Genomic DNA, 12,946 nt, shown 5'->3' on the forward strand with positions numbered 1-12,946 from the left:
CTTTTACTTTGGCGTTCGCATTTCCCCTTAAACCGGACTCAGAGAGGTTGACACACAACACCCGTTTTTAAAGACATCACAACTCCCCCCCCCCATTTTTATTTTTATTTTTAAGCTCACGAGGAGTCCCCACGGCCCGCTCCAGAACCCAGGAGTTCTGGCTCAACCTCTGGGTGCCGAGATCAGCAGAGACCCCAAACCCAGGCGGTACTCGCCCCTCCTCCCGCTCGAAGGGAACCCAGGAGTCCGGCGCTTACGCCCACTTTTGCCCTCACGGGAAGAACCCGGGAATCCTGGCTCCACACACACACACACCCCCGAAAGGGAGGATGGCTCCAACCCCCCCCCCCCCCCGGCCACTGTCACTCCCCATAGGAACCGAGCAGGTCAGAGGCGCTCCTACCCCCAGACTGACACCCCCTACGGCCCCCCCCCAACGCTTCAAGAGCCAGCGCCTGCGCAGAAGGCAGCCAGGCCGGCAGAATGGCTCTGTGTTTGCTTTGGGCGCTGAGTGGGGTCGCTTTGCAGAGCGGGTTGTTTGGGCGAAATCGGGCCCTGCTGCTTGCAGAGTAGACCCCGCGTTTTGCATGCGCCATCCTGCCGCAGGGAGGCGCTCAATGCGCTACTTTTTGTATTTACACAGTGAACCATCCAAGGACATTTTAAAAGCAATTCTGACTCTCTTCCTTCCTGATTACCGACCGATAACAAATGTTGCATGCACAGTCCTGCCCTTTAAATTAGCCGAAGGCATGACTTTTTACGCTAGCATGTGCAAGGTGACATTTTGGGGAAATGTGGGTAATTTTTGGAATAGATTCTGTCATTTCTTCAAATTAGATAATTTGAAGAATGTTTCCCTTGATTACCTACAGATAACACATTTTGTAAGCACCTTAACAGGACATTCTGTTACGTGTATTTAATTAGCTGAGCTTTCCTAGAAGTGAAAGAACACACGAAATGACTTGGGCCTCACCGACTAGTTCTTCAATATTTATATTTTGTTTTTCTGTTTTGGAAGAAAGCAACCCAAGCTGGGCTCACAACACAAAACAAATACAGAAGAAAAACAGAAGAAACCAGGCCATTGTCAAAACAATATACCAAAAAAGAGCAGGGTTTTTGTTTTGTTTTGTTTTGAGCCAGGGGCAGTGATGGGCAAACTTGAAATAACTTCAATAAAGTAATAATGAATATAAATAAATGGCAGACTGCGCTCCTAGCAACAGCATCAGGGCCTGGGTGATAGGGAACCACAGCAATTTGCCAGGAACTGGCCCTCAGACCCAGTCCCCTGTCTCCGCTGGAGGCCAGGCCAGGCAATGGATACAAACAACCCCTGGAACTCACTGCCACAGGAAACAGCTGGCCAGCATGACCACATACAGGAGGGCGAAGAGTGTGTGTTTGTGTCTATTTGTTTTTGACAATTTCTACCCGGCGTTCGAATTCAGGTTTTGAAAACCCATTCAAATCGACACCTTCTGCAAAATTTGGGAAGGGCGAAACATTGTCAGCTGCAGTGGCCAATAGCCGGGGATGACGGGAGCCGTAGTCTGACCACAGCTGGAGGACCAAAGTTCCAGCTTCAGGCCCAGGCAGCGTCTCCAGGTAGGGCTGGCTGTGCTGGTCCAAGACCATAAGAATGATTGATTGACAGCTGGGAATTAAGACCCCTGCCTGAAATCTTGTCGATCTGCTGCCTGTCAGAGTAGATCATACCAAGCTCGGTGGTCTGACTCAGTATAAGGTGGCCGCCGCCTCTGTCCCACGTGACACGTTTTATACATTTCACAGCAGCCTGACACAACTGCTAAATTCTCGGACGGGCATTTGTGATGCCTGTGTGCCTAACCCCACAGCTCCTGCAATGGAACTCTTTTGCCCTGCGAAAAGGAGAGAGGCAGAGGGAGAGGGAAAGGTTGCCGTCTCCATGTCTGTCATCGCCAGTGAAACTCCCCTTTGCAACCTGGGAGGAGCTCAGCTCACCACCTGCTCATCAGCAGCTACTTGAGATCTGGGGTGTTGTAAACATCACCGGACACAGCCAGGAGTGTGGCTTGCCTCAAGCACAGCATGGAGGGAGTAATTCCACCCCCCAACCCCTCCAACCCCGTGGATCATCCCCAGCGTCTTGTGTTCAGGGGTATACTGCTGCTGAAGGTGGAGGTTCCATTTTAGCAGTCTAGATATTGTAGTGGTCTCGATGACGACAGCCACGAATGCACCACGGAGAGACCTTCAAGGCCAAGTTGAAGGCAAATCATCCTGGAGAGAATCTCTCTACGTGGTCACTAGATTGATGGCACTTAATCAGTGAGTCAGTCAATCAATCAACCAGATATTGGTGCTAACTCCCCTGCTAAATTGGCAAAGAGGCACCTTTTTAATGTGGTGATTCTCTTTCTTTAGCAGGGGGAGAGTAACTGGCCCTCTCCACCCCCAGCACAACACCTCTCCAGTGACTGTGGCTGGTGTCTCTCTTATGCTTCTTTTTAGATTGGGAGCCCTTCGGGGACAGGGATCCATCTTATTTATTTATTATTTCTCTGCGTAAACCGCTTTGGAAACTTTTGTTGAAAAAGCGGCATATACATATTTGTTGATTGATTGAAAATTTTAAATTTTAACGGGTGTTTTTATTGGGATTTTGATCTGTTTTTAAATTCATTTTAAATGTTTTGTTTTATATTTTAATCTGTACACCGCCCAGAGATTTCTACACTAGGCAGTACAAAAATGCAATTTTAAAAATTTTTTTTAAAAATTAAACATTTCTTGTCCGGTGGTATACTGCTTCTGAATATGGAGGCTCCGCTTTAGCCACCATGGAACCACGAGTCGCGCCCCACAGACCAAAGTGGAGCATCCTGCCTCTCTCACGGTGGCCAAGCAGAAGGCGCCCACAAACAGAGGACATAGCCCTGCTCAGTTGTTGCTTCAGAAACTTTGAGCTGGGTATTATAGCATACAGGAAGCTGCTGCCTGCTGAGTCAGACCATGGGCCCATCTAGCTCAGGGTTGACAACACTGACTGGCAGCGGCTCTCCAAGCTTTCCACCTGGAGATCCTGCTAGGATTGGAACCTGGGACCTTCTGCCTGCAAAGCAGATGCCCTGCCACTGAACTAAAGCCCCATCCCTTTTCTAGCAAAGGGCCTTGTTTCAGACCATGGGCTCATCCACCTCAGGGTCCCCTACACTGACCAGAGGCTGCTTTCCAAGGTTCCTTAGAGAATGTGCAGACCACCCTGAGCGAGATAGACCAGCGGCCTGACTCAGGATATGGCAGCTTCCTATCGAAAGCAGACCACTCTTCTGAGGATGGGGACGTAGCTCCGCAGAAGAGCATCTCCTTTGCACGCAGAAGGTCCCAGGTTCAATTCCTGGCAGCAACTCCAGGCGGAACCGGGAGAGACTCCTGCCTGAGGACTCAGAGAGCTGCTGCCGGTCAGTGCTGGCAACCCAGAGTTAGAGGGACCGATGCTCTGACTCGGGAAGGCAGCAGCTCCCCACATCCCTCCTGGCCGCATTCTGGAACGTCGCCTGCGGTGACGGCAAGGACCGAAGAGCCCCACTCGCCTGCTCGGGGAGAGGATCACCCCCCAGTTCTTCCCAGAAATCTCAACGGATCTTGTGGAGCAATCCAGAGGCGCGCAGGTGATGGAGCCCACCGCAGAAGCCGGGCCAGATGTGCGCCTGCCTGGTCTCTGGGGCCACGTCCCCCTCCCCTCCCCACGGCCAGCCAGGAGGTTCTCCCTCGGGGGGGGGTGACAATCCGGTCCTTGAAGGCTAACTTTGCCTTTGGGTTTCTTATTCATGCATCTTTGGGAGTCCGCCCCATGGCCAGTGCCAGCGGTGGAAAGGGGCGGTGAGATGCTGAAGAAGTCCGGTCTCTGAGATGTGGGGGGAAGAGAGAGAGAGAGAGAGAGAGCGCATGGCACGCCTGTTGCTCCGAAAGCACCGCCTGGACAAAGTCTGCCAGCCTGCGCTTGTGTGTGCTCCAAGGACAGCTGGCCACGGGCCAAAGAAGGGAAAGCCCACCACCGGCCGCATCACACACCTCCGTTCTTGAAAAAGGGAAAGGGGGGAAAGAAGAAGAAGAAAAGGTTTCAGGTGGTAGAACTGCGGCCTGGATGCTTCTTGGGTGATGTGACGGAGAGAGAACAAACACCGGGCTGCCTGCACGGGGCACATCATAACCCAATCACTGCATGTACTGGATAGATCAGAGTTCACAAACAACATGGGGAGCTGCCGGATACCGGGACGCGTCTAGCAACACCGTCTCTGCACGGGCCGGCAGCCGCCCTCCCAAGTTTCAAGCAGGGCTCGTTCCCAGCACTAACTGGGAAAGAACCAAGATTGGACTAGGGACCTCCCGCCTGCAAAGCAGACGCTCTGCCACTGAGCTGTGGTCCCATCCTCTAGGGAGTTGCTGCCTACGGAGTCGGGCTCTTGGCCCATCTAACTTAGCATGGTCTACACTGATTGGCAGCAGCTCTCCAGAGTTTCAGAGGGCGACGATGGAGCTGTGACCCCTCCCTGAGAGCCATGAGCAAGGACAGGGGGGTGGGTGGGTGGGTGACCACCCAGGCACTTGCCAGTCGGTGCCTTCCATAATGGAAAGGGGCAGGAATGGGATGGGGGGGTGTCTTGCCCCGGGACAGAAAAAGGGGCGTCTGGACGGAAGACAGTGAGGAGACCTCCACACCGGCCACTCTGCTGTTCTAAAAACATTGCGTCTGTCTTCCCCCTCGATGGAAGATGGGGGGCTCTGCAGGATAGGGCCCAGCCTCCAGCCTCCGCAGGGGCCTTTGGGGAGCCCTGAAGCCCCCCCATCCGCTCCGATCCTGATGGAAGTCTAGAGCCAACAAGGCCCCATGGAGTTCAAGACGCTCCATGAACGGGAAAACCCTCTAGATCCCACAACGGGGCCTTCGCTAAGTGGCGAAGCTCCTGCTTTGGACGCAGAGGGTGGTGCCTGGCGGCATCCCCAGGTAGGGCTGGCCAAGGCCCCCCGGAGAGTTGCTGCCGGCCCGGGATGGACGGTGCTGAGCGGGAGGAAGCAGCAGTCGGACTCAGCCGGCTCCCGACGCTCCGGATGCCTTCAGGTCTTCCACGGGCGTTGCGAGAGGTGGTGGGACGTGGTTCAGGGCCACGTCGCTCCTTCCCCTGGCCCGACAGTCCTCAGCCACAGGCACGCCCATTGGCAGGGGAGAGGAGGCCTGGCGGTCCCGGATCTGAGATCAACACACACACACACACACACACACACACACACACACACACACAGAGTTTGGGGCGTGACTGTTGCTTTATGTCCTGGATTGATTTGATTTGCAGCCCGCCCCTGCAGAAATGGCACAAAGCTGGTCGATGGCTCAGGACGGCGACATGGCAGCCAAGGACTTGCCCACACAGGGCTCAGGTCGCCCTCCATGGCTTCTCCAGAAGCTCCACCAGCCATGATTAGGAGTGATTAGCTCTTCCTAGGCACACGGGGTGGGCAGCGGGCCAGAAGGTCCTCTTGCCCAAACTCCCCAAACATGCCGGGATCGAGCCACTGAGCCAATGTCACCGGTGACCCGGATGGGGCGGTAGCTCAGTGGCAGAGCATCGGCTCTGCCTGCAGAGGGTCCCCGGTCCCCTCCCTGGCAGCATCTCCAGGTAGGGCTGGGAGAGAAACTCCTGCCTGGAACCTGGGAGAGCCGCTGCCAATCAGAGCAGGCAATCCTGAGCTAGTGGGACCAAGGGTCTGACTCAGTAGACAGCAGCTGTTCCTATGTTCAACCGTTTCGGACTGTGAGCCCTTCAGGGATAAGAATCCACCTTCTTTATTATTCCTCTGTGTAAAGCATTTCTCTGTGCTCTACTCGCATGATCACTACCATCCCGCATAACTCCCGGTCGTAGGAATATGGGGCCCACGGCCGGCGTCGGAACTGGGACTCTTGCTGAGAAGCAGCAACAGGATTTCGTGGGACGACCTGCGGGACAGAGGGGGAGGGAGCGGCCTCACGGCTCACGCTGCTTGCTCAGTAGATTCAGGGACGGACATAACTCTCATCGGGCCAGGGGAGCCAGTTGTCTGGGGGCCCACTGCCTTGGGGCTGCCCCCAGAGGCAAGTCACAGGACTGACCCCCCCCCCCAGCCGCGCAGCTGCCGAAATCTGGCTTCTTTTTGCAGGGCATGCCTGGACTGTGCAACCTGCTCTCCTCTACCCCTTCAAAAGGAAGGAGAGTGTTCATTCCTCCGGTCAGAGACATCCTTGTGAAGGAGGGAGAGGGCACCCAGTGGCGATCGTCAGTGTCCCCCCAAAGGGGTTATGGATAGGGATGGTACCGATTGGCTAGCGCCCATAATGTCACCGAACCAGCTCTTAGCAGCACCAAACCGCTAAGATGATGCCTTTCAGCCCTTTCCGATATCGCTGCTGTCCAATATAGTGTAGGCAAATTCAATTGTAGGAAAATTAAATTATATATGTAATTGATATGCATTTATGCAGAGTAGGAAAATTAAATTATATATGGACCCACTTTAGTGTGGTGGTTAGAATGCTGAACTAGGCCCAGAGAGACCCGGGTTCAAATCCCCCTTCAGCCATGAAACTCACTGGGTGACTCTGGGCCGCTCACGTCTCACTCAGCCTGACCGATCTCACAGGATTGTTGTGAGGATAAACATCACCATGTGCACCTCTCGGGGCTCCTTGGTTGCTTCTATTTGCCCGGATCGTTGCCCAAGGAAATGGACCTGGCAGCCACCTGGAGAACCACACCGGCTGAATCGAGGAACCCAGAATCGGGGCGGATAATATCCGGATAGAATCCTTCAGAGGCTGATTTTCTTTCAGCAAACACTTTGGCACCTTACATGATCACTACCTTCCCGCATAACTCCCGGTTGCAGGAATATGTTTTCACCGCCGACGCTGGAACTGGATCTCTTGCTAAGTAGAAGCAGCAGGATTTCGTGGGACGACCTGCGGGAGAGAGGGGGATGGAGTGACCGCACGCTCCACGTTGCTTGCTCAGTAGATCCCTCTCTCCCCTTGAACTCGGGGCTTGTTCCCAGATTCCCCCACGCCCCACAAGGGCACCAGAAGCCAGTTCACAGCCTCCCCTCTCCCCAGTCTGTGAACACCTGCCCAACATTTTCTAATTGAACCAGAGACACAGAGCAGTGTTTCCCCATTTCAATACGAATTAGACAATATTAAGATGGCAATCTCCAAATCCGGGTGCCTAATTTGCATATTATGTAGGTTGGCTTGCAAATAATTTCCATATGCAAATTAGCAGCTGCACTTTCCAACTGACTTGTATTTGCGCTGGATATTTACCAACAATAGTTGGGGAAGATATCTTTGCCTGACTATTTCCCTTGACACATTAACAGCAGCAATCAAACATAAAAATAAAAATGCACAGCTTTTTAATGAAGGCTGCAATTCTGTACACACTTATTTGAGAGAAGATCTGATTGAAACCAATGTTGCTTACTTCTAAGTAGGCATGCATTGAACGTAAAGCCAAGCAAGTCCTTAAATGTTACAATACACAGCCTGGTAGGCAGGTAGTGATTCGCATCAAAAGCAAGCTATACTCGCAACTGCCCGACTGAGATCTCCTGCTGAAAACAAACAAGGCAACATTCCTCGGTGGGTTATTGAACTTGTGAAAGGGAAACCTTCCCAGCTAGGATCCTGTGCTTTCTCTCTCTTAATCCAAGTCCAGTGGTGCAGCAGAAGAGGGACTGCACGTTTTGCTCCATAACTCCACTTCTACAAGGGCTAGAGGTAAGGTGTTTTGTTTTGTTTTGTTTTTTAAATGAAAGCTGGAATCTGGATGGGCTAAGCAGTCCGGGTGAGATGCTTAAAATCCAGGCGATACCCGGAATTCCAGGGGGGATGGCAACCCTAGGAGTAACGGAGAGGTAAGTGGACTCACTTCTGGGAGAAGGCTCAGACCAGGCGGAGAAGACAGCGGCTAGGAGCAGAAAAGCAGTCGCTGGGTTCTTCATCCTCTTCGTCTCTGGTGGAAGTCGGGTAGCAGAAACGTCTTTTAGGTGAGTCCAGGGGGGATGTGCCCCAGACCCATTCCTCAGCGCCATGAATGCTGGCCTTCTCTCTCTCTCTCTCTCTCTCTCTCTCCTCCTCCTCCTCACCCAACAGCTGTGAAGTTTCTCCATCTCCCTTTTTACTTCCTACACTGCATCTGGCAAGGAGGGAGGGAGGAGGAACAAACCGGCCAGCTTGGTTTTCTCCAACTATATGTAAACGCTGCACCCCTCCCGCCCCCGCATGATATATTTTAGACTTTAACAAACAGAGACTCGGATGAACCAACGGCAGCATGCTCTTTTCAACGGAGACGAGGAGAGCTGGTCTTCTGGCAGTGAGCATGGCTTGTCCCCTCGGTTGAGCAGGGTCCACCCTGGTTTGCATTTGAATGGGAGACTACATGTGTCAGCACTGGAAGAGATTCCCCTTAAGGCAGGCCTGCTCAGCGTAGGCCCTCCTGCAGATATTGGCCGACAACTCCCATAATTCCTGGCTGTTGGTCACTGTGGTTGGGGATTATGGGAATTGTCGTGCAAAAAGAGCTGGGGGGCCTACAGTGAGCAGGCCTGCCTTAAGGGATGGATCCGCCGCTCTGGGAAGCGCATTTGAGGTTCCCAGTCCCCTCCCCGGCAGCATCTCCAAGACAGGGCTGAGAGGAGAGACTCCTGCCTGCCGCCTTGGAGAAGCCGCTGCCAGTCTGTGAAGACAATACTGTGCTAGATAGACCAAGGGTCTGACTCCGTAGATGGCAGCTTCGCTTCACGGCTCTCCTAGCCCCTTCAGCGTTCTTTCAAACACCCACAGATTCAAAGAGGAACAAGGTTTGGGTGGGACACAGGCCCCTGAAAAAAGCAGGCAAACAGCCACCCAGTCCTCCGATGCGGGCCGACGCGACACGGAAAACATCGTTTGGGGTTGTTTCCGATATTACTCATGTTGCCTCGGAAACCATGCAATGCCAAATGCTGCCCAAAGGGCTGTACAGAATCCGATACGGTTATTGTTCCGATTCAGTGCACAGCCCTGCCACGTCCCAGCAAGCTGGACTCTGTTTCCGCTGCATCAGACCACGTACGATACGGTTGTGTCCCACCCGGGTTCTCATCCTGTGGATGACTTGAGCTCTCTCCAGCCACTGCTATTCCACACAGAAGACATCTCTGCGTCGGGCTCCTTTTCCTGTGCTGATCTCACAGCCAGAAGGGTGTTTGCTCTTTAGGTTGAAGGCATGCGAGCGAAACACAGCTGTGGACAGCATCAATTGGCCAGCGCCTGTGCCTTCACTCAGCTAGCCCAGGATGGCTAATTCCCACCATGTTACCACCCCTAGTCCCCGGAAGGAATCGGGCAAGAGTTTTTTGTGGGGTTTTTAAACATGTCTCCATTTTATTTGATCATTTATTGTGATGTGAAGAACAAAGGCAGAACCAGAGTGTACATCTGATAACTTGCACCTTTGTATAATAAATTGCAGGCGGGTGACCTCCCTGGAGCACGAGGAAAGGAAAAGGCAGATGGGCAGCCTTGACTCCCAACTTTTGAGAACTTTCTCCTCTCCTCCACATGCCGATAGGTGAGAACACGATCCTTCCTCTTCTCTTCTGATGGCTGAGGAAGATGAAGCCGGACATGATCATGCTTTGGGGAGCTGACGCATGTAATCCTGGACCCAGTCATCGCTGGGATCGACGCAGGTCATTCGATTCTGGATTGTCGTAAACCTGCCAAGGAGAAATGTGTGTCGAGAGCCCATTCAGACGCCCGAGACGAGGCGCGTCTCTGCGTTGTAGCCACCCCAGGTCAGAGCGGGTGACCCTGAATGGCCTCCGCCCCCTCACACGAGCATCTGGGGTTGGTGCTGTTGCTTTTTTGTGGGTGCCGGTGGGAGATCTCCCACTCTGTCTCCCACAGGTCAGGGGTAACTGTGGACTCTGCTCCCAGATGATGCAGACGGCTGGCGTCTTCAGGTCTGAAGTCGGGAGCTGGGTCCTCACACAATCCAAAGAGCTATCCCAGCATGCATTGTGTCGCCAGTAGATTGGGGACCCCCATCCCCGATCCAGCTGACCCCTGATTGGCCCAGGAGAGGGGGCATGCACTGTGTGGACTTCCCCGAGGCATCTGGTGGGACACTGTGGGAAACAGGATGCTGGACGAGATGGGCCTCCTTGGGCTCTCCATTCCCCCCGAAAGGAAAACAACATGGCAGCAACCCAGTGAATTAACGCTGGGCGGATGGATGGATACGGCAGTCAGGCCCCTACCAACGGACTCCTTTAGGGCCTGGTTCTCTTTAAGGACAGTTGTCAGGTGTGTATCTAGGGGTGGGGCAGGCAGGGCACGTGCCCCGGGCGCCACTTGAAGGGGGCGCCATTTTGTAAAATTTATAAAAATTAAAATGGCTGCCAAAAACAAAATGGCCACCGTGCATGCTCAAATGGCCTCTGTGAGGCCCTAGGTCATGCCAGGCCTTGCAGAGGCCATTTGAGCATGCGCGGTGGCCATTTTGTTTTCAGTGGCCTTTAAAAAAAAGATTATTTTTAAAATTGGCCACTGCACATGCTGAAATGGTACCTGTGAGGCCCTAGAGGCCAGCGGGGTGAGGGGGAACCTTTGGGAAAAAAACCACACAGACTTTAGGAAGCCCCCCAAAGGAGCTACAGGTTTAAAAAATTTTTAAAAATTAATATAATATAAGACACTGTACACATATTCAGATTGGCACTATGTACCAGGGCTTGTGAATACTGAGCTGACGCTTAAGAGCTAGGATTGTATTCATTTGCTCTTACTTTGCTTCTTGTGATAAGTGAGTTAAATGTGATGTCTTGCTAATATGGCTATTAATGGTGAGTTTGTCTTTGAATCAGTGTGAAATCCTTAATATTAAGGCCCACTGGGAGTTTCTTGCTCTCTTTCTCTCATTTTAACTGTCTTTCTGAAAGACTAGAATATATTCCAAGCAGTGACACAGTTGACTCTGCATATCCTTTAATTATTTTCAGAGTATCTGGGAAAAGTCAAATTCTCCATTGATTTTTAAAACTTATGTAATGGTGATGCTGCAATGCACAGTAGAGAATTAGACAGGCACTTCTGTTTAGTTTTCCAAGAACAACTCCACATAGTATTTGGGTATTTCATGAGCCCCAGCATGCTGAAATTTGTAGTTTTCCAGCATTTTTTGATCTGGCTAAGTCCACTGCTAAATAGTTTTTGAAATATTAAAAGATTAACGAGCCTGACTTGTATTTTTCAGCTGATATTATGGTAAAGTTATCTGAAAGATGGGTGTCAGATGCTTGGACAGGAGGCGCAATTTCAGTGCTTGCCCTAGGCGCTATTTTCCCTAGATACACCTCTGACAGTCGTCTTCCATACTTACACAACCCCTTTCAGGCCACAGCCCTCCTCCGTGGAAAACTGATAGTTTTTCACTCTCGCCAGAGCAATTTGCTTTTTCATGTAACGCTTGCAGCAAATCAATCTCACCCTGGTACCTGCAAGAGAGAGGGGAGCGGAGTGACGTTCTGGCTTGCAGCCCCTGCTGGGCGGATTCCTCTCCCACTGGACTGATGGGGGAAACCAAGACATTCGGCCGTAGCTCAGTGGAAGAGCATCTGCTTGCATGCAGAAGGTACCGGGTTCAAATCCTGCCAGCATCTCAGGTAGGGTTGGGAGAGACTCCTGCCTGAAATTCAGGAGAGCAACTGCCAGCCAGTGCCGACAATACTGAGCTAGATGGACCAAGCGTCTGACTCAGTATAAGGCCGGTTCCAATACTCTCCAAGGTTTCAGGCAGGAGTCTTTCTCAGCCCTATCTAGAGATGCTGCCAGGGAGGGAACTTGGAACCTTCTGCGTGCAAACCAGAGGCTCTTCCACTGAATTATGGCCACCATCCCATGGCACTGATAAGCTAGTTAAGGATAGTACCAAGTGGCTAGTCTCCATGGCATCTCCAAGTCAGGTCTGGGTCAGTCCTTTAACATGTGCAAGAGAAGAACGAAAGCATCCACGCTCTCCTCGAGAACAAACCACAGCTCATCACTACATACAAATGAAGGGAACTACGGTTTGTTCAGCAACTAACTTGAACAAACCAGAATATTAGAGATGTGCGAATCGATTCAAATTCTTATCTGGCCGATTTGAATGATTCGAACTCGAATTGAATCGCCCCTAAAAAGGGCGATTCGATTTGAATTTAAATGGAATCAACCAGAATCTAATTCGAATCCATTCAAATCGATTCAACGACAGTTTGGAGACATTTTGGCACCTTTAAAAAACCATTCAGGGACACTCAAAGAAAAAGAGTGCCAAAATAGCTTGAATTGGTTCACATCTGAATCAGAATCAAATTTGAATCGAATCGGCCTGTTTTGGGTCCATTCGATTTGAATTTGAATCAAATTGGCCAGCTTCAATTCAAATTTGAATCAAATCTGAAAATCCGATTTGTGCATATTCTTACAGAATATCAGTCCAGCATCAAATTGTGGTTTGATATCCCAGTTTGTTTCAAGTACAGGGTGTTTCAAGTACCCAACCCACACCCCAGTTGCTTGAAGACCAGCCTCTTTGGGTCAGAGATAGTCATGTGACTTTTCCCTTGAGCATCTGTGAAAACCTTAAGATCAAAATTAGAGTTTCCTCTCTCAGTGTAGATCCATGAAGAGAAGGAGAGAAAATAAAGGACTCCCCGCTTACCAGGAACAACCTCAGCTGAGGTTAAGAGGACGGTGGCCATGAGCAGGACAACCTGTATGGCAACCACCGAGGTCTTCATCTTTGCCGTCTGTGGTGGAGAGGGGGAAGCGTAGAGGCCTCTTTTCAAGTGAGCCCAAGGGCCACGGGCCCCGAACCAATTCTTT

This window comes from Hemicordylus capensis, chromosome 3 (genome assembly GCF_027244095.1).
Source record: "Hemicordylus capensis ecotype Gifberg chromosome 3, rHemCap1.1.pri, whole genome shotgun sequence".
Classification (NCBI taxonomy): domain Eukaryota; kingdom Metazoa; phylum Chordata; class Lepidosauria; order Squamata; family Cordylidae; genus Hemicordylus; species Hemicordylus capensis.